This window comes from Microtus oregoni, unplaced genomic scaffold, assembly GCF_018167655.1.
Source record: "Microtus oregoni isolate MIOR12 unplaced genomic scaffold, Mior012 000025F_ref0000491, whole genome shotgun sequence".
Classification (NCBI taxonomy): domain Eukaryota; kingdom Metazoa; phylum Chordata; class Mammalia; order Rodentia; family Cricetidae; genus Microtus; species Microtus oregoni.
The window spans coordinates 10633559-10652685 of record NW_024543084.1 but is presented as its reverse complement, the minus strand read 5'-3'; positions in this window follow the sequence as shown (position 1 = coordinate 10652685).

Below are 19127 nucleotides of genomic sequence, written 5' to 3'. Positions count from 1 at the left end.
ACCAATGCTACCATGTGTCTGATGAGTAACTGAGACAGCTCTCCTTTGCTGGTAGCACTGGGGCTGAGTCACCCTCCCCTCTGAGCACCAGGCAGACCTGTTGTGCTGCCTAGGTGAGGGCCAGGCAGGGCCTATTTCCTGAGTGCTGCAGCTGGTAAGGGAGAGGGTCAGCTCTGTAGGTGGTAAGGAATGAGGGGTGATGAGGGCTATCTTTCACCTTCCCATACCACCACATGCAAAGTTAGTAGTGGGGACAGCTCTCCCATGCTTACAACTTTGGGGCTGCAGGAATCCTCAAGGATGACCCCAGCTAAGACTCCTAGCAATAGTGGAGAGGGTGTCTGAACTGACTGTCTCTAGTAACGAGACTGGTGACTACCCTAATTGTCAGCAAAGACCCCCATCCAGTAACTGATGGAAGTAGATGCAGAGATCCACAGCTAAACACTGGGCCAAGTTTCTGGACTCCAGTCGAAGAGAGGGAGGAGAAATTATATGAGTGTGTGTGTGTGTGTGTGTGTGTGTGTGTGTGTGAAGATCATGATGGGGAAACCCACAGAGACAGCTGACTTGAGCTAGTGGGAGATCATGAACTCTGGACTGACAGCTGCGGAGCCTGCATGGGACTGTACTAGGCCCTCTGAATGTGGGTGACAGTTGTGTCTTTTGGTCTTTTTGTGGGGACCTTGGCAGTGGGACCAAGATTTATCCCTGGTGCATGAACTGGCTTTTTGGAGCCTACTTTATACAGTGGGATATCATGCTCAGCATTGATGAAGGGGAAAGGAGCTTGGTCCTGCCTCAACTTGATGTGCCCGGCTTTGTTGACTCCCCATTGGAAGCCTCACCCTCTCTGAGGAGTGGGTGGGGGTAAGGGGAAGGTGTGGGGGAAGAGGGGCAAGATGGGGAACCGGGATTGGTATGTAAAATGAATAAAAATATTAAAAACTAACAGCTTTGGGACTGGCTAATCCATACCTCTACCAACAAGGTTGGCTCTATTGTGTTATCCAGGTGAGGTGCAGGGCCTGCTCTCCCAAGTGTTGTAGCTGGTGTTACTTTTTTTTTTTTTTTGTTGAGACAGTATTTCTAGTAGCTCCAGCTAGTTTCAGCCTTATTATGTGGCCAAGGATGGTCTTGAACTTCTGATCCTCCTGCATAAACCTCTGCAGTGCTGGCAGTATAAGCATGCTTATAAACACTTAGTTTTGATGTTCTTAATTTTCTTAAAAATCTTATTTATCTTGTTCCAAAATGGTTTCTGGGCCCTGAAGTCTTTTGTGTCCTTGGTTGGTTTTCCATTTCTCACATTGTAAGGATCTTGTCTTTTTCTGTGACAGGATCCCTATGTATTCCTGACTGGCCTGGAATTTGCTACTAGACCTGGACGGCCTAGAACTCAGAGATCCACCCCCCTCTGCCTGTCACCGCACCTGGCCAGAAATTTGTTCCCTCTGTTAAAAGTGGATAAGCCACCAATAGTCAATATTCCAAAAACCTCTCCCATCCTGACACCCCATGTATGAGCTACCTGCCAAACCTTGGGCATTCCCGAGACTTCTTATCACATTCTTCCTTTTTCCAGCAATTATGAACTAGCCAATCATATCACATTCTGAGGTCCAGCTCCCACCAATGGGGTAAGGCACAGTCATGACCTGTGTTACCACAAAACAAGTGAACTTTCTGCCTGGTGTGCTTGATCATTCTGTGTGGTAGAACACGCTGCTTTGATAGGTTGATTTCAATTCTTTGTGTCTTTGTGAGACACTGAGAATATTCTCCAACAAGATGCTTACTAGAGGGTAGTGTCTTCTGTAGTTGGCAGATTTCCTGAATTCCAAGCACTTTGTGAAGGATGTTCAAAATGATAAGCTAGAGGGGGCAGACAGAGTTCCTTGAGGCCAGCAGAGTCATTTCACCTTGGAGATTTATGGTAGTTAGGAAAGGAAGTTGGGGATTGGTGTAGGAGTGGTTCAGATGAGGCTGGAAACTTTGAGGGCCTCCATAGCCTTCTGGGAGCTTCTCTGAGTCCTCTTCAATACCCCTCTGTCTTCATTTCCACTGTTTGAGATATTCAGTGCTGGAAACAGAGTTGGGAATCTTTAAGGGAATGGGTAAAGTAAGGTACAGATCTGAATATTAGTTTGTAGAAAGTCCAGTGCTTCTTTCTGTAAGGAGCTTCCTGGATGCCTTCTTTTTTCCTGTTTCTTCAAACCCCAGATAAGATCCCAGCTCCATTTTAAGAAGAACTAAAATAAAATGTCTCTATAAGGATGCAATAAGTTGGGACACGTCCAGGGTCCCTTGTCAACTCCATTTGTCCTGTTCCTGAGATTCAGCCTGGATTTTTGTTGTGTCCTGCCTCCTTCCTTCATAGGTCCACACCAGAGAGGAAGAAAACAAAACAAAGCAACAACAAAAGCTTAACATGCTGTTGATGTGAATCTAGGAGTTTACAACTGTAATCATAGCACCCAGGGATGAGAAAATGGGACAGAGGAGGGTTAGTAGCTCAAGGTCACCCTCAGCTTCTTTTTTTAAATTGATATTTATTGAGCTCTACATTTTTCTCTGCTCCTCTCCTTGCCTCTCCCTTCCCCCTTCAACCCTCCCCCAAGGTCCCCATTCTCCCAATTTACTCAGGAGTTCTTGTCTTTTTCTACTTTATACTTCCCATGTAGAAAGTAAGTCTCTCTTAGTGTCCTCATTGTTGTCTAAGTTCTCTGGGATTGTGATTTATAGGCTGGTTTTCTTTGCTTTATGTTTAAAAACCACCTACGAGTGAGTACATGTGATAATTGTTTTTCTGTGTCTGGGTTACCTCACTCAAAATAATATTTTCTAGCTCCATTCATTTTTCTGTAAAAATTAAAGATGTCATTATTTTTTTTGTGCTGTGTAGTACTCCATTATGTAAATGTACCATATTTTCCTTATCCATTCTTCAGTTGAGGGGCATTTAGGTTGTTTCCAAGTTCTGGCTATGACAAACAAAGCTGCTATGAACATAGTTGAGCGTATGTCCTTGTGGCATGATTGAGCATCCTTTGGATATATACCCAAAAGTGGTATTATTGGGTCTTGAGGAAGGTTGTTTCCTAATTTTCTGAGAAATATCCATACTGATATCCAAAAGGGTTGTACCAGCTTGCATTCCCACCAGCAATACAGAAATGTTCCCTTTTCCCCACAACCTCTCCAGCATAAGTAGCCATCAGTGTTTTTGATCTTGGCCATTCTTACAGGTGTAAGATGGAATCTCAGAGTTATTTTGATTTGCATTTCTCTGATGACTAAGGATGTTGAACATTTCCTTAAGTGTCTTTCAGCCATTTTGGATTCCTCTGTTGAAAGTTCTCTGTTTAGGTGTTTACTCCATTTTTTTTATTGGATTATGTGTTCTTTTTGGTGTCCAATTTCTTGAGTTCTTGGTATATTTTGGAGATCAGACCTCTGTCTGATGTGGGGTTAGTGAAGATCTTTTCCCATTCTGTAGGCTGTCATTTTGTCTTGTTGACTGTGTCCTTTGCTTTACAGAAGCTTTTAAGTTTCAGGAGGTTCCATTTATTAATTGTTTCTCTCTGTGTCTGTGCTGCTGGGGTTCTATTTAGGAAGTGGTTCCCTGTGTCAATGTGTTCAAGTGTACTTTTCACTTTCTGTTCTATAAGGTTCAGTGTGTTTGGCTTTATGTTGAGGTCTTTGATCCATTTGGACTTGAGTTTTGTGCATGGTGATAGATATGGGTCTATTTTCATTCTTCTACATGTTGATATCCAGTTATGCCAGAACTATTTGTTAAATATGCTTTCTTTTTTCCATTTGTTATTTTTTTGCTTCTTTGTCAAAAATCAGGTGTTCAAAGATGTGTGGATTGATATCTGGGTCTTCTATTTGGTTCCGCTGGTCCTGTGTCTGTTCTTATGCCAATACCAGGCTGTTTTCAGTACTGTAGTTTGAAGTCAGGGATTGTGATTTCTCCAGAAGTTCTTTTATTGTACAGGATTGTTATTGCTATCCTGGGTTTTTTGCTTTTCCAAATGAAGTTGAGTACCGTTCTTTCGAGGTCTTTGAAGAATTTTGTTGGGATTTTGATGGGCATCGCATTGAATCTGTTAGCTTCAGCTTCTTATTAAGTTTAAGGGCAGCTCAGCTACATGTGAACTTGTCAAAATATTAGAAAATAGGATAAAAATAAAAGCAAATGACAGTGTCAAGAAGTTGAATTCATGGTATGGAGAAGGGTGTCACACAAACTTGTTCCAGCTTCTCTTGTTCATCACCCTCACCTGACTGTACTATGATGGTAGACCCAGGAAGCTGTGTTCTACACTGCTTTCCTGCCTAAGACCCTGCAAGCATAGGGGTACAGACACAGCTGGAGGGACGGACTCTGGTAATTGAAAGAAGCCCCCATACCACCATCTTTTTTATCTCTATCTGTGTCAGCTTTCTCTCTCTCTCTCTCTCTCTCTCTCTCTCTCTCTCTCTCTTTCTCTCTTTCTTGGTTTCTTTGTAACAGCTCTGGCTGTGCTGGGACTTGCTGTGTAGACCAGGCTGACCTCAAACTCACAGGGAATTTCCTACCTCTGCCTCCCAAGTACCATGTTGTTGAATGGAGCTGCGGGTTGTGTTCCTGCCACCTGGCTCCCGGCTGCCTGGCTAGCTTATGCCCCAAAATAATGACACACAAACTGTATTCATATAAAGACTGCTTGGCTCATTTCTATTAATATGTGTAGCACCACAAGGTGTGCTTACCAGGAAGATTCTAGCCTACGTCCATCCTGGGTCGGAGCTTCATCACGTCTGCCCTGGAGAGTAGCGGCACTGTGTCTGAGCTCACTTCCTCTTCCTCCCAGCATTCTGTTCTGTTTACTCCACCCACCTATGGTCTAACCTATCAGGCCAAGCAGTTTCTCTATTGATTAACCAATGACCTTCCTCCATCAGCATGTAGCAAGTACGTGTGCTATCACTTTCCGGCTGCTGTGTCAGTTTCTGACAGAGCCAGTTGCTCTGGTTGCTGACACCCATTCGATGCCTGGATGTGACAGTGCTTGTGATCTGGTGACTCCCTTACTGAAGGGCATTTTCTTTCTACCCAGTTTGAGAAGATTTTAGCCATGAGCATTTGTGTGATGTCTCGTGGATTTACCATTTAAATTCATAAATTTGAGTGATATCTGTGGATTGGGGTGGGGGTAAGTATGTATTCCGTTTTTGGAATCCTGCCAAGTGTTTCAGTGGCTGCAGCATTTTGCACTCCCTCAAGGATGAAGGTTCTAGTTCCTCCCTTCCTTGCCAGTATTGATGATGTCGGTGTTCAGGGTTCTTTTCATTTTAACATGTCTTATTGTTTCATTTTGTGGTGTATGTGTGTGTGTGGAATAGAGAATGTGTGTGTTCATGTACAAACAGACAGACAGACACAGATACACACACTCACAGAATGCTCATAGACAGACAGACAGACAGACAGACAGACACACACACACACAGAGACAGAGAGAATGTACCATGGTGGACATGTAGAAGACAGAGGATAACCTTTGGGAACCAGTTCTCTTGCTCTACAATGTGGATTCCTAGGATCAAACCCAGGTCCTCAGGCTTGGTGGCACCTCTGTCCACTGAGCCTTCTTGCCAGCCTGGGTTGTTAATTTGCAGTCCCTGGATGATGTTTGATAAGAAGTATCTTTTCTTGTTTATTTTTTTAAATTTTATTTTTTAAATTTCATTTTATACTCTAACCACAGTTCTCTCACCCACCACTCCTCCCACCTTCCCTTGCTTCCACACCAGACCACCTCTCTCTACTTCTTCCATAGGGTAAAGCCTCCCATGGGGGGTCAAAAAAGCCTGGTGCATTAAGTTAAGGCAAAACCAAATCCCTCCCTCCTGCAATTAAGTCTGAGCATGGCATCCCACCATAGGGAATGGACTTCAAAAAGCTAGCTCATGCGCTCATACACCAAGGAAAGATCCTGGCCCCACTGTCAGGGTCCCCTCAGATAGACCAAGCTACACAACTGTCTTCCACATGCACAGAGTCTAGGTCAGGCCAATGGAGGCTCTACAGCTGTTGGCCTAGAGTTCATGAGTTCCCATGACCTTGGTTCAGCTGTCTCTGTAGATTTCCCCATCTATGATATTGATCTCCCTTGCTCATGTATCCCCTCCTCTCTGTCTTCAACTGGATTCCCAGAGTTTGGGTTGGTGCTTGATTGTAGATCTCTGCATCTGGTTCCATCAGTTACTGGACAAAGGCTCTATGAGGGCAGTTGGGATAGTAACCAGTCTGATTACAGGGGCAGGCCAGTTCAGGCACCCTCTCCACTATTGATAGGAGTCTTAGCTGGGGTCATCCTTGTGGATTCCTGCCAGTGGCCCCACAGTCTGCCCCAGCCATACAACTGTCACCTACATTCAGAGGGACTAGTTTGGACTTATGCTGTTTCCTTCCCTGTCCAGCTGGAGTTGGTGAGCTCCCATTAATTCTGGTAAACTGTTTCAGTGGATGAACCCTTCATGGTCTTGACCTCTTTGTTCATATTATCATTCCTTCTCCTCTTCAACTGGCCTTGGGAGCTCAGTCCAGTGCTCCAATGTGGGTCTCTGCCTCTGTTTCCATCTGTTGTTGGATGAAGGTTCTATGGTGATAGTTAAGACAATCATCAGTCTGACTACAGAATGTTCGGGTCCCCTCTCCTCTATTGCTTAGGGTCTTAGCTGGGGTCATCCTTGTGGATTCCTGGGATTTTTTTCTAGAGCCAGGTTTCTTGCTAATCACATAATGGCTCCTTCAATCAAGATATCTCTTTCCTTGCTCTCATATCTGACTTTCCTCCATCTCGACTATCCCATTCCCTCAAGTTCTTTTGAACCCTCCCCTTCTCTCCTCCTCTTCCCCTTCTACCCTTCCTTCTACCCCACCGACCCCATGCTCCCAATTTTTTCAGGAGATCTTGTCAGTTTCCAATTTCCAGGGGGGTCTATATATGTTTTTCTTTGGGTTCACCTTATTACTTAGCTTCTCTAGGATCATGAACTATAGGCCCAATGTTTTTTGATTATAGCTAGTATTCTGTTATGAGTGAGTACATACATATTCATCTTTTGGGCCTGGGTTACCTCACTCAGGATAGTGTTTTCTAATTCCATCCGTTTGCATGCAAAATTCAAGATGTGATTGTTTTTTTTTCCCACTGAGTAGTACTCTAATGTGTAAATGTGCCACACTTTCTTTATCCAGTCTTCAGTTGAGGGGCATCTAGGTTGTTTACAGATTCTGGCTATTACAAATACTGCTGCTATGAACATAGTTGAACAAATGCTTTTTGTAGTATAATTGAGCATATTTTGGGTATATGCCCAAGAGTGGTATTGCTGAATCCTGAGGTAGGTTGATTCCTAATTTTCTGAGAAACCTCCCTACTGATTTTCAAAGTGTTTGTACAAGTTTGCATTCCCACCAGCAATAGATGAGTGTTCCCCTTACTCCACACCCTCTTCAGCATAAGCTATCATTAGTGGTTTTGATCTAAGCTATTCTGACAGGTGTGAGATGATACCTCCAGAGTTGTTTTGATCTGCATTTACCTGATAGCCAAGGAAGTTGAACATTTCCTTAAGTGTTTTTTTGCCATTTGAAATTCTTCTGTTGACAATTCTCTGTTTAGTTCAGTAATCCATTTTTTGATTGGGTTATTTAGAATTTTACTGTCTAATTTTGAGATCAGTTCTTTGTCTGATGTGGGGTTTGTGAAGATCTTTTCCCATTCAGTAGGCTGCCTTTTGTCTTATTGACTGTGTCCTTTATTTTACAGAAGCTTCTCAGTTTCAGGAGGTCCCATTTATTTATTGTTGCTCTTATTGTCTGTGCTACTGGGGTTATACATAGGAAGTGGTCTCCTGTGCTCATGTGTTGCAGGCTATGTCCAACTTTCTCTTCTATCAGTTCCAGTGTGGTTAGATTTATATCAAGGTCTTTGATCCATTTGGACTTGAGTTTTGTGCATGGCGATAGATATGGATCTATTTTTATTCTTCTACGGGTTGACATCCAGTTATGCCAGCAACATTCTAAAATTCTTCTCTGAAACCTCTTGAGCCAGCCCCATATGGTTCATCATGTCACACTCGGCACCACTGCCTTCCATGCTCCTACTAGTGTGGCCCCTTAAGCAACACTTGCAGTATTCAATTGCTCTTCTAACCCAAATTACCAAAGTCCAAATTTCTCCAAATGAAAACACTATCAGGTTTATCACAGTAATACTCCAGGCCATGGTACCAACTTCTGTCTTAGTTAGGGTTTCTATGCTGTGAAGTCACACCATGACCATGGTAACTCTTAAAAAGGAAAACATTTAGTTGTGTTGGCTCATGTATATTTTAGAGGTCCAGTCCATTATCATCATGGTGCAACATGGTAGAGTGCGGGCAGACATAGTGCTGGAGAGGGAGCTGAGAGTCCTACATCTTTCAGGCAACAGAAAGTGGTCTCCTAAAAGGCCACATCTACACCCCTCCCCCCAAAATTCAGAACTCCTAATAGTGCCATTTTCTTTGGGAGCCATTTTCTTTCAAACCACCACAGCTTCCTACTTGTTAGCAAACTTTCCTTTTTATGTTAAGGTTAATCCCATCTCCACAGCAGCCCAGGGTAGCACTAGGGACTTTTCCCTGTAGAACATTGAACAGTCCCCCTTTTCAGTAAGCCTACTTACTCTGCTACCCTCTCCTGTATACTCCCCCTTCTTTCTGCTTATTCATAAACAGGGTAGGCAGGCTGTTGCGACTCACCTAATTGCGGGATCAATGATGTATGGTGTGAATAGTTTCTTTAGCCTGAAGCTGCAATCCCTTCCTAATTTTCCACATAACCATTCCAAGGCCTGGCATCCACATGCTCTGGCTTCTTTAAGCAGTGACCCCACTTATCAGTACCTATTTCTTCTGTTAGTTCCTCTAGTTGGAACTGTAACACAACACACACCCACATACACACACACAAACAGCACAGTGGAGGAAGGACTGATTCTAGCTCATGGATCAGGAGATACTGTCCATCCTGTGAGAAGGCAAGGTAGATGAATCAGCTCCGTCTCTGGGCATGGGGGCTTGACACAGTCTAGTAGATCAGGAGGTAGAGGGCTCAGGGCAGACCCAGGAGGGATTCCATTGGTATCCAGCATCTTCTAGTGAGGCACCAGTGCCAAAGTTTCTAGTTTTACCAACAAAGTACCTACAGCTAGTGTCCAAGTGTTTATGCATGTTGACTGTGAAAATTATTTCATATTCTCATCATAATATCTAGGAAACTATCCCACACACATAGACAAATCCACAGAGACAGGCATATGCAGACACAGATTTGGATTCTCACCGACTGTGCCACATGAATACACAGAGATACATTTGCACATGTAGAAACAGAGACACAAAAACACATATACAAGATATGCCTCCCCCACAATGGCACAGGTTTATACACAGACACCTATGAGAGCAGACACAAATATGCACACACACTGGTATATGAATACTTGTATACACAAAGAGAGACACACATATCCAGGCACAAAGCGTGTACTAACTTACATAGAGAGACGAAAATTCAAAAACACGCATACACATGAACTCCCCCCCCCACATGCCCATGTGCCCTCTCATATACATACATGGACAGAAGTGTAGAGTTCCACTTGTTCACAGGCACACCCACACTTCCACATGTGCACAGAAGCAAGGCAGTGGATTTGCACTGTGCTGTGGCACAGAACAGAGGACCGACGGGAGTTGGGTAATCTGGGAGACTTCAGTCTGGTCTGAGCTCCCAACTCTTGGAGCCTGAACTGAGAGGAATGAGATGCTCCGAGCAGATGGGAGGTAGCATTTGGAGGCTTTCCTAGAAGCCCAGCTGCTGAGTGGGATGGGAGCGGCAGGGAGGACATGCAGAGTCAGGGTGGTGTGCAGGGTCCTTTTAAGTATGTGGTTAAGACAGGACACAGGAGCCAGAGTGCCACAATGTGGCGGGGAGAGACACGAGCTGAGCGCTCTGGGGGCTGTGGTGGTGGGGATGGCTTCTGTATCTACCATTGCTATGTGGAGAGGAACTGGAGACTATGTTTGGAGCTGGAAGTTCTGGGAAGGGAGAGGAAGCATTGTGACTGGTTTTGGTGGCAATAGAGCCTGGACATGGAAAGGGTGGGAACTCGGGAGTCCTGGTTATCACCTTGCTCTGGGTTCTGAGGTAGCACTTCCAACTGTGATAACATCCTCTCTCCTAACAAGGCTTCCTCAGAGTGAGTAAAAACACAGCCAGGTGCTAATTACAGAAATAAGCACCATGTGTCCATGAGGTCCAAGCAAAACAGTACAATCAGCCCACACAAGGCTGGGCCTTTGTGCAGGTGAGGCTGGGTGTCACCCTGTGCTGGATATACACGCTGCAGGGAAGCAAGGAACACAAGACACCATGGCGACCATGAAGCTGCTCCTGTTGAATGCGGGCCTGGCTCTACTTTCTGTAGCAGCAGCAGATGAAGGCGCTTTAGCGATTCCTAGGGCTGCCTACAGGGCGGGCACATTTCCTGCCAGCACTGAGAAGGTGAGGGCCCTGGAAGTGCTGAGGGTGGGATCTGGGGATCTCGGGTCATGACCTTGGACTGGGCGAGTGTCTGAGGTCATTGATGGGTTCACGGGTAGAATGCTATGGCAGTCCCTGCGTTCAATGCTGGACTATGACTCTGATTTCACCATTCAGCTCCCCACAGGGTGTGGTACCCACAGGCAGAGAGATGGGTTGTAGAGTCAGCTGGCTTTCCACTCTGTCACAGTGACCAGCAGCCTGTGGCTACAGAGAACCTTCTTTCAAACCACAGAACTGACTCTTTTCAGAATTTCTGTTCTCAGTGAAAGCCCCATGCAGGAGGATTGTGCAGATACAGCACTGCTTTACTGCAGAGGGCTGAGCTCTGCTGGGAGGGAAGGTCAGCAGGGATGGACTTCCCAAGAGGTTGTGCTTATTAACTTATGGTGTCTCCTCCTGAGAAGATGTGAGTCCTAAGGTTATCAGTCATGCTTCCATGTCCTGTCACTGATGGATAAATGTGCCTCAATTTGCTTTTCCTGTTTGCTGATGTCTTTGTCCTGGAGGCCAAGGATCGTCTGTGCCATATATGGTCTTGGGACTGAGGTTGGTATCTAGGCACCTTGTCTGCCTCCAGGTACAACACTAGCTCACTGGGCCATCCATCATAGCCACTGCACTTACTAACAGAGACCCCAAGTCCTTTCTGGGTGCTGGCCAGCTGCTGTTACATTCTTTGCCACCCAGACCCGGGGAACCAGCTACACTCTCTGCTGTTTCCACATCAGATGTCTGGTCTTCATCCTGCCTCTCCTCCACAAAAGCACAAAATCAGCCTTTCTAAGTCACACTTTGGTCCTGGGTCCCTGTGCACTGGAGACAACGATGTCAAGGGTGTGCGGATCCTAGGAGTCAGGACCAAGGGGAGCCAGGTGCTGAGGTGTTTGAAAGTCATATGAGAAGATCCCATGTTGTAATAAGGGTGGCGGGGCTGTGTCCCACCACCTGGCTAGCTTTACCCGGAATAATTACACAGAAACTGTATTCTTTTAAACACTGCCTGGCCCATTAGTTTCAGCCTCTTAACCCATTTCTAATAATCTATGTAGCACCACGAGGTGCCTTACCAGGAAAGATTCAACATGTCTGACCTGATGGCTGGCTGCATCGCCTCTGCCCTGGAGAGAGCTGCATGGCGTCTGAGCTCACTTCCTCTTCTTCCCAGCATTCTGTTCTGTTTACTCCACCCACCTATGTTCTCACCTATAAAATGGGCCAAGGCAGTTTCTTTATTAGCCAATGACCTTCCTCCATCAATCCTAGAGGCCCTTTTGCCAAGGCAGGGACAGAAAGAATATTGAGTACTTATCAGTTGTGTGAAACCATTGATGAGTCCAGTCCTTGGGTCATTTTCCAGTGCTTGTGTGCGTAACAGGTACTGAACCCCACAGTCAGTTGATGATGAGTGGGGTAACTGTGGCCACGAATGAGCCCATAGTCTACCGCCCATGACTGAGCTCTGTCTATTTTGCATTCTGTCTCATTCATTCTCTGGGTGACCTCTCTCAGCTCCTTGTGCAGGACCTCCACAAGGACACGGGACAGAGCCCCTTCCAGATTTACCTCCCAGGAGGCCCTTACTGCAGTTTGCCTGACTCTGCCTGAAAGTGGTGGGGAAGATCCAATCAAGACCAGCTTTCCTACTATCCTTCCAGTGCCTCAGGCCCCTCCTGTCTGCATCCAGATGCTCCCTAAGCCCCTCCTATCCTCTGCTCCCACTTCATCTCCAGCCTGGAACCCCCTCCCCATGTGTCTCTTGACCCTGAAGCCTAACTCAGCTATGACTTCCCCTCTAGCTCCTAGGAAAGTGGTATATAATTCGCTGGGCTGGAAACATGCCTATTCCTTTAAAGAGGAAGTCCAGACCACTGCCGCCTTTCACCTTTGTTATTAATATTCTTGGGAAGTTGGAGTTCAGGATGAAGATCATGTGAGTATGGACATCCAGGTAGATGTCTCTGCTCTTGACTGTATCATCTTCCCCCATTCATCTCACACATGCTTCTTCCTGATCTCAGCTAACTCTCCATGTCAACATGGAATCCTTTTGTATTGTCTGTGCAATGTACCAGGTGTCTTTGGTATCCAAGGGAGTGATACTCACAGGGACACTGAGCTAAGAATAAGTGTGTAGGGGCTGCGCTTGTTTTTGCTCAAGGACCAATAAGGTGCCTTATGATTCCCCTGGTTTCTGTGTTAGAGTAAAACCAAGGTGGTCAAATATTGACCTAGGATCCTGTCATTTGGGTTATATCTTTGGAGATACAGGGTGTATGTGTGTGCAGACTAGATGTGTTTGAATTTCCAGAATGTCCCAAGAAGGGGCCTAGGCTGCTTACTGTCTCTACAACAGTGTCTTTCAATTGCCCTTCTCCTGGAATGACTTGGAGGACACAGGGAGTGTATAGAGTTTTCACTAGCTGAATTCTGAGGCTGCTTCCTGAGCCCCACGTATTGGGAGGGAAGGCTATCTAAATGTCTGGGCCCATGATGTGTGCTGGAAAAGGCAGGAAGGCACCCCAATTAGAGCTACTTTTTATCCCGTATTCCAGGAAACCCATCGGATGTGTCTTGTTCAAACAGTACCTGGATGCCTTGCCAACACAACCTGGTTTATTTAAAGCCCGTAAGTGCTCATACCCATATTTCTGCCTTTTTACAGAGACTTCTAGAGAGACCCCATAATATCTGGCTCATTTTCTCCCCACAGGGTCAAGGCACTACATACTCATCTATTTCATGATCACAGAAGATTTGGCTGTGGCCCACTACCAGGATAACTTCACACATCCCACCTACATAATGACGATGCTCATGGGTGTGTGGGTTTGTGAGAACTGTCCACGAACTTGTGAGGCAGTGGGTCCAGACCGGGTGCCTTCTACCTTACTTAGTCTAGTTGGAAACCGGGACAATTTCTCAGGATCTTTGGGAGAGTCGTTTTCAAGCTCTTGTCCTTTCTTCTCCTCAGCCATCACATGACCAATTCTGAGGTCCAGGTAGACTCACCCATGTGTCGCTCTGCATTCTGATGCCTTCTTTCTCTTCTCAGCCCGCTCTAGTTGTCTTTCTCTGAACATTCTTCTCGTGAGAATCCCTTGATGCTGGGAGCACTGGTCCCTTCCCGAGACCGTGGTGTTTTCCTGCTATCAGGTCTGGGGCCCTGGGATGTGGAGCCCAGAGGCCTGCTGAACATCCTATTGCACATAACATGCTCCTCCCTCTTCAGACATTTGACATGTCCTCAGTCACAGTCCAGCACGTGTTTAAAAGAAAGCGGAGAGATGAACTTTTGAAGGGAGAGTCGATCTCTAGATTTGGGTAGTGCTGGGGGAGAAAGAAAAGCTCAGTTTTTCTTGCCTTTCCTTCAGAAAACTTAAAACTTACTGAAAATATCAAAGAGGTGAAAAAATAGGCAAGTGTTTATTTTTTGAGAGACAGAAGCCAGTCACATGCTGGGGAAAGCAGCTTTCATGGTCCAGTGTCCCATTCTGTCCTCACTCTTGTAGGGCTACTCTGGATACTAAGGCATACATGGAGAGTACTTGAGTGTAAGGTCACCAGTTCCGGGAGGAAACATAACCTCCATCTGCCAGAGTCACCAAGCACCGAGAGCCTCGTGTCTACCATTACCAGAGCCCTGTAGCTCTGACCACACCTCCCACCTCCCTTGGTGTTCTCCAGACACTCGGCTCCCAGGATCCCTCCCAACTGGGTGTCACAGTGCTATCTCTCTCCTTTTCTCCCTTCCACAACTTCCCACTCATCCTGTCTCTTCCGGTCCCTCAAAGAAGGCTCTGTTGCCAAGTCACTCCAACAGTGTCCTGTGTGTGTGTGTGTGTGTGTGTGTGTGTGTGTGTGTGTGAGAGAGAGAGAGAGAGAGAGAGAGAGAGAGAGAGAGAGAGAGAGGACAGAGCGTGCGGACCACGAGAGAATTGCCTTCCTCCCCTACTCTCACATCATGGCCAGCAGTGCAGCCCAGATCCTCTAGGTGTCGCTAGGTTTTTTTCTGACCTTCCTCTTCTGCATCAAATGTCACTGTTGGCCTGAAGCAAGCAAGGACAACGGGTGCTCTCTTTTCATACATGGCTTTGTGGCAGGGATGGGCTACTCGGGGTATGCTGGCAGATGTGGGCCTGCCTGGAGTGTTCTAGAGAGTAACGCACACGTGAATGTGGGAAGTCACTGGTGGAGATTCCCCACCAACCTCCTCAGGCTGCCTCAGCTGTGAAACTCAGCACTTCACTTCAGCAGAGTGTACAGGCTCTATCCAGCTTGTGCCTGTGCATTGAGATCTGCATGCGTCCTCTGCTCCCCAGGACTGTGGGGGTGGGAGCCCCCTGCTCAGAAACCTGAGTGATCCACCTGAGGCTTCCAGCCCGACTGCAGACACTTCTGTTGAGTTGACCCTTGTTCCAAACTACATGCAAACGTGGTTCCCTCTTGACTCCTCCTACCAGGCTGGCCTCTTTTACAGGAATTTTGAACTTGGGCCTCGCTATTCCTGGCCTGAGTCTTCTCGGGTCATAAATGATCTAAGGGGAACCATGGTAACCTACTTGTAGTCTCATCTCCTCAGACACAGTTTCCCATCCTATTTGGATCGGCGCCTTTCATTCTAACACACTATCACCCTATACATCCTATAGGTCGTTCTCCAGTTGTAAACCCAAAATATGTGAAGCCGTATGACACATTCGTGGTGAATATAGGCCTGAACAGAACGGACATCGTCAACCCTTCTTGTGATGGTAGAGATTGCCCTTTTCCTCATTGTCACCTCCTCTCTCTTCAGGATCTCCCTGTAAGGTGTGACCATGGAAGCACTGCTTAGAGCTGTCTGTCTCCTTCTGATCCTGCAGAGTCCTGTGAGTGATCTGAGAATCTTAGTACATGGAGCAAGTTCTGCAGAGATGACTCAGCAACCAGGAGCCAATCACCTTTCACCTTCTGCAGGATGCAGGACTCCCGTTGCCTTGGGAAAACAGATACCCCTGTTCAGACACCACCATGCCTCTTCTTTCAATAAAGCTGATCCTATATCTGGGCATTTGTCTAAGACTATATGGGTCCCATCTTTATGTTAATCAGATGCGGGTAGATGATCAGACCTGAGCATGATCTTACAGAAGGAAAGATGTGTTTACACACTCACAGGTCTCCATATAGGGCATTCCAGGATACAGGGTCACAAGGCACAGTAGCAGGCCACCTGGGCATGTACAATGTGGATAGGGTTCCTGCCTCTGTGGTAGCTAGAGAGAGAGAAAAAGTTCACGGTGTCACAGGGAGGCAGGCATAGGTTGGTTATGTGGGTCTCTACTATCAAGTATGTCTAGTGTTCTGGTCCTAGTGATGGGTGGTAGTCTTCTAGTTTGAGGCTGTAGAGTAGGGTGGGTTTTTTTTTTGTTTTTAGCATGTGGAGGGCAGAATATCTGGAGAAGTCTTCAGTGTTTCTACGAAATAGTTCTCTTGATTTCAGATCCTCCAAGGACAGTGAGACCTGGAGCCCAGAACCCAATATGCAGAAATGAGAAGAACAAACACAAGTACCAACACAGACAGAAGGAAAGGAAGACCTTCCCCCTTCTCCACGGATATTGCCAGAGCCAGTGTCCTGTTTTTTCACCCCAATCATTCTTTCTAGACACATTATTCACATACAAAATACAGCCAGCTCCTGCCTGGACCATCTTCCCAAATCCCTAGGGAAGAGAGTACTTTGAGATTTGACTCAGGACATTTTGGGGTCAGACAATGGAGACAGTTCCTGAAGGCCAGGCCACCATAAACCGAGAGGTGGGCTGTAAAAACTCAGCCCATCTGCTCCCATTCCTGCACAGGGCCAGCTAGAGCTTGGCAGCCATAGTGGGTGTGCTCCCTGAGGAGAGAAATGAAGGGAGGACCCCAGGTGATGCAGGGTGAATATGTGCATGAGTTGGTCTCCAGGATAAGGTCCTGCTTGTGGTGGGCAGTGCCATCTCACACGACCTATTCTAGGGTGTTGTGCCCTTCATCTGTTCCGCATGGCATTTCTGGGGCACGAGGTGTTGAGCTGTTCCCGTGCGTTGAATGGAACTCATTGTGTGAGGTTTTCTTGGGAGACTGAGCCTACTCTACTCACTCCACACAGACCTTCCATGACAGCCTTAAGTCCAGTTAGACAAATGTCTCTCTCTGCCAACAAATGCCTTAGTCTGGTTACTTGCATGACACGGGGACAGGTTTCTGAAAGGTTTTGAGTGGCCCCAAAGTTGACTTACCTCCTAGTTGTCTCACCCCAGCATGGAGAACAATTCTCCATTGCTAAATGGTTAGAGTTCCCTCTTCAGTTCACATTCTATATTCTACAGCATGTCGTGGAGTGAGGAGACCACAGGCAGCTGGGGCAGAAGTCCATATAGCAGTCAGGGAGGCGTGGAAGGACATGTTTGCAGTCTCAGCTTCAGGTTCATGAACCTCTCCACCTCCTCCTGGGTAGGGGAATGGGCACAGGGAAGGATATTGTCAGAAGACTACAAAATAGATCAAAACAACCCCCATATATGAACATGCCATGAATAAACTTACTACCCTGTATGCTGACTTACATTTGTGAAAGATGTTTAAAGTAGAACAGTTATTGTCACATCCTCACTGTGTTAGCACGCCCCCTCCCCCATTTTACTCATAGTAAACATGAAGTCCCCTGCTTGGTCTATGCATCATCATTGTTTCTCCTACCCTCTGGCCATTTTCTCCCTCCCCCAGCCTTCAGTCTGTTCCTGTCTCAGCCATGCTCTTGCTGTCTCTTCCAGACCACACCGAATGCACCTCCCACCTGGAGTCCTCATCTACCTCCTAATTCATGGCTCACTTGCTTCACCTCCTTCAATTATATGTTTAAATGCCCTCTTTGTGCAGCCGACTTGAGCAATTCCATTGAGATTACCAGCCCCTTGTCTCCCTGGTTGCTGTCTGCCTTGTTCCGTTTGGGGTTCCTCATGGAAAGGGCCACTATTGTAATGATATATAATTGAGTACTCAGGAGATGGAGCACACAACAGAATAAACAGGGACAGGAAAACAGTGAATACTGAACAAGACAGGAGTAAGGAGTACTAGAGACCCTAGCAGAGGTCGTCTGGGATCAGTGGAGGAAATCGTTTTGCTTTAGATTCCCTTTCACTTGACTCTTGCACCATGATGGCGAAGGTCTTGTAGCGTGGGGTCTTGGCAAAGTCACTTCTCAGTTCCGGGTTTGATTTTAGACTCATTGGTTCCTTCCACAGACAATCATGCCCTCCCCACATAGATCTTACTGTTTTCTATAAATCTATGTCGTAGATTTTCTTTTCCACCCTCACTGATCCTGTTGGAAATCACTACACTGTTCTTTGCTCATCATGAGAATTGGATTTTTTGCTTTGTTTCTGCTGCTTTGATTAAAAAAAAAAACAAACAAAAACAACAACAACAAAAAAACTGCCCCAATCAAAGTTGGGGGAGAAAAGGGTTTATTTCATCTATGACTTCCAGGTCACCTACCATCTAAAACAGGCGAAATCCAAGGAGGAAACTCAAGTCATGTGCCTGGAGTAAAGAAGGGATGCAAAAGTCATGGAGGGAAGAGCACCACTCACTGGCTTGCTCATGTGACCTTCCCTACTTCTTATACTTCCCAGAACCAACTGTGCAGGGGTGGCACTGCCTACAATATGTTGTGTCCTCCAACCTCAACTGTTAACCAAGAACATGACTCACAGTCTTGCTAATAGGCCAGTCTAATGGAGGAACCCCCTCAACTGAGATTCCTTCCCAGAGATGCCTAGATTTTTGTCAAGTTGACATAGAAACCAACCAGCACAATGGACCACATATCAACTTTATGTCCAATACACATCAGTGTTAAGCCATAGCCTTTCCTTTCTCATTTGTTCCCAAGCTGTCATGCTGACATTAATATCACAACATAATACCTAAAAAACTTTAAAAGTCCCACAGTCTCCAAAAATTCTTCCAATGTAAAAAATCACATTCTCTCTACAAATCCAAATGTCTCTTTCAAAGTTCAAAGTTTCTCAACTGTGGGCTCTTGTAAAATTAAAAAAAAAAAACAACCAAGTTAAATACTTCCTGTTCCACATGGGAAGAACCAGGGCACAATTACAGCCAAATCATATCACAACCATGCTTCAGCTGTGTACAAAGTGATGTCTGGGACCCACTTATAATTTTCCGGACTTCAAGGGGTCTTCCTGGCTATCTCCACTTCCCCGTCTCTGCTTCTACAGAACAAATAGCTCATGCCATAGGTTCAGACCAGCCTCCTCTTCACATCTGCTGCTGTCTTTGACAGTGATTGCAATCTGTGCTACACCCTCACCAATGGCTTCCCTTCAGGGACTCCAGACCTGACAAATAATGCCAGGCCTCAGCTTTCCTTCATGACCTCTGCATACGTTCAATACCAGCACCACCTTGGGACTGG